At 37.6% G+C, this 2,858-nt stretch overlaps 1 pseudogene across 1 annotated transcript; it reads right to left on the bottom strand.

The window, feature by feature from the left end:
• Window positions 1-592: 592 nt before the first annotated feature.
• On the bottom strand, window positions 593-827 carry LOC308614011 (shieldin complex subunit 1-like; annotated as a pseudogene). The gene has a single exon. The product of its transcript is annotated as a shieldin complex subunit 1-like (transcript).
• Window positions 828-2,858: the final 2,031 nt, after the last annotated feature.

Raw genomic sequence — 2,858 nt, 5'->3', positions numbered from 1 at the left:
TTCATCAGTGTCTTATAGTTTTCTGCATACAGGTCTTTTGTCTCCTTAGGTAGGTTTATACCTAGATATTTTATTCTTTCTGTTGCAATGTCAAATGGGAGTGTTTCCTTAATTTCACTTTCAGATTTTTCATCATTAGTGTTTAGGAATACAAGAAATTTCTGTGCATTAATTTTGTATCCTCCTACTTTACCATATTCATTGATTAGCTCATACTTTTCTGGTAGCATCTTTAGGATTCTCGATGTATAGTATCATATCATTTGCACAAAGTGACAGTTTTACTTCGTTTCCCACTTGAAATCCTTTTATTTCTTTTTCTTCTCTGATTGCTGTGGCTAAAACTTCCAAAACTATGTTGAATAATAGCAGTGAGAGAGGGCAACCTTGTCTTGTTCCTGATCTTAGTGGAAACGCTTTCAGTATTTTCACCACTGAGCATGACATTGGCTGTTGGTTTGTCATATATGACTTTTATTATGTTGGGTCTTAGTGTTGAGACATAGACCTCTGTGAGAGCTCTTGCCAACTGATATTATGTGGGGCTGGGAGGTCTCTGGTGGTCCAATGTCCTGAACTCGGCTCTCCCACCTCAGAGGCTCAAGCCTGACACCAGGGCAGAGCACCAGGACCCTGTTGGCCACACGGCTGGATCTACATCTGAAGAACAAGGAATAGAAGAGGACTTATTCAGAACTAAAAGCCTCACTCTTGGCCTCCTGGCTGGGTCTCTGCAACACGTAATCCCTTACGTCATAAGCTGATGGCAGGTCCAAAGCATTGCTCTCCTCTGACTGGCTTCCTGGAGTGGCTTCCTGAGTTGCCATAGTCCACCCCACCACAGCAGCCACCTCGAACCAGAAGCCACGGTGAAGTTTTGAGAAAGATTATTTCCTTGTTCTGGCAGGGAAAGGGGAAGAGTAAACACTGTGAAATAAACTCAGAGATTTCTATTTAACAAAATCCCCCTCCCCAGGGGAAAGGTCTTTGTTAAAGGCTTATACCAGGAAGAAAATTCCTTCTATTCCAGTCCCCTTCAAGTTTCCAATCTTACCTAAGAGGGGAAAAATCCAATAGGGGGTCAGAGTTTCAAGGAAATAGGTTGAGAACAATGCACCCATGGAAGGATTTGGGGATATACAAATATCAAATCATTATGTTCTACACCTGAAACTAATATGTTATATGACAATTATACCTCAATAAAAAATTAATTACAAATGGATCATATACTTAAATGTAAAATGCAAAAATATAAAATTTATTTAAGAAAACATAGAAAATCTACATAATTTTCAGTTTGGTGATAGGTTTTCAAATATAAGACAATATCGTGACTCATGAAAGAAAAAACTAATACATTGGATTTTATGAGAATTATAAACTCCTGCTCTGGGAAAGACACTCTTAACAGAATGAAAACACAAGGCACTACATTGGGAGGAAATATTTGCAAAATACTTATATGATAAAGGACTTATATCCAAAGTATACAAAAAACTCTAAAGACTCAATAAGAAGAAAACAAATATTCCAGTTTAAAAGTGTGCAAGATATTTGAATAGATACCTCACCATAGAAAATATACAGATGGCAGAGAAACATATAAAGCTGCTTAATATCATTCATCATTAGGAACATGCAAAAACAACAAGATGTCACTACATGCTTAGTAGAATGGCTAAATTGTTTTTTTTTTTTTTTTTTTTTTTGCGGTACGCGGGCCTCTCACTGCTGCGGCCCCTCCCATTGCGGAGCGCAGGCTCCGGACGCGCAGGCTCAGCGGCCATGGCTCACGGGCCCAGCCGCTCTGTGGCATGTGGGATCCTCCCGGACCGGGGCACGAACCCGCGTCCCCTGCATCGGCAGGCGGACTCTCAACCACTGCACCACCAGGGAAACCCTAAATTGTTTTTTTAAAATGCTATACTGACTACTGGTGAGGATGCAGAGCCACAGGAACTCTCATTCATTGTTGGTTCAAATACAAAACAGTGCAGCCTCTCTGGCAGACAGTTTGGCAGTTTCTTACAAAGTTAAAACATAGTTTTACCTTATGATCCAACATTTGCACACCTAGGTATTTGCTCAATTGATTTGAAATTTTACATTCACATAACTTCTGCATGCATATGTTTTTAGAAGCTTTGTTTATAATGACCAAAAACTGAAAGCAGCCAAGATGCTCTTTAATAAGTGAGTGAATAATTAAATTGTGTTATAATCACAGAATGAAATATTATTTAATATTATAAAGGTGTATAGACAAAAAATCCACAAAATAAGCAAAAAAAACAAGCAAACAAAAAACCCAAAAACACAAGGTTAAACTTTAAATGCATATTAATTACTAAGTGAAAGAAGCCAGTCTGAAAAGGTTAAATATTATATGATTCCAGTTGTGTGACATTGTTTAAAAAGTAATATTGCAAAGACAGTAAATAGATAACTAGTTGCAAGGGATACCACACAAAGAGTGAATATCAATATATGAAAAGTGAAAAAATATCTAAAAAAGCACTTAGGAGTTTGGGAGATCCAAGGATGGAAAGCAGGCAGTGAATATTACAAATGTGTGAAACAACCTTACTGAATGAGTTTCAAGAAAATGTCTTAAGCTAAGTAATTTGGGAAATGAGTGGAGTCTGTAAGACTAAAAGCAAAAGGATCTCTCCCTAGTAATGCAGCTATTTCCTATGGAAATGTGGGTTAATAATTCTGAAACTGCTATAGATATAAATCTGCATTTAACAATTAAATAAATGGATGACAGAACAAGGGGATGAGGATAGAATGATCTATGTGGTAATATTAGCCTTGGAGATATCAGTATGCGCTCATATTTAGCTTACAGGCAT

This window comes from Mesoplodon bidens, assembly GCF_964165515.1.
Source record: "Mesoplodon bidens genome assembly, chromosome: 3".
NCBI lineage: Eukaryota > Metazoa > Chordata > Mammalia > Artiodactyla > Ziphiidae > Mesoplodon > Mesoplodon bidens.
Note: the sequence above shows the minus strand (reverse complement) of the source record. Positions and strands in the feature narration are given on the sequence as shown.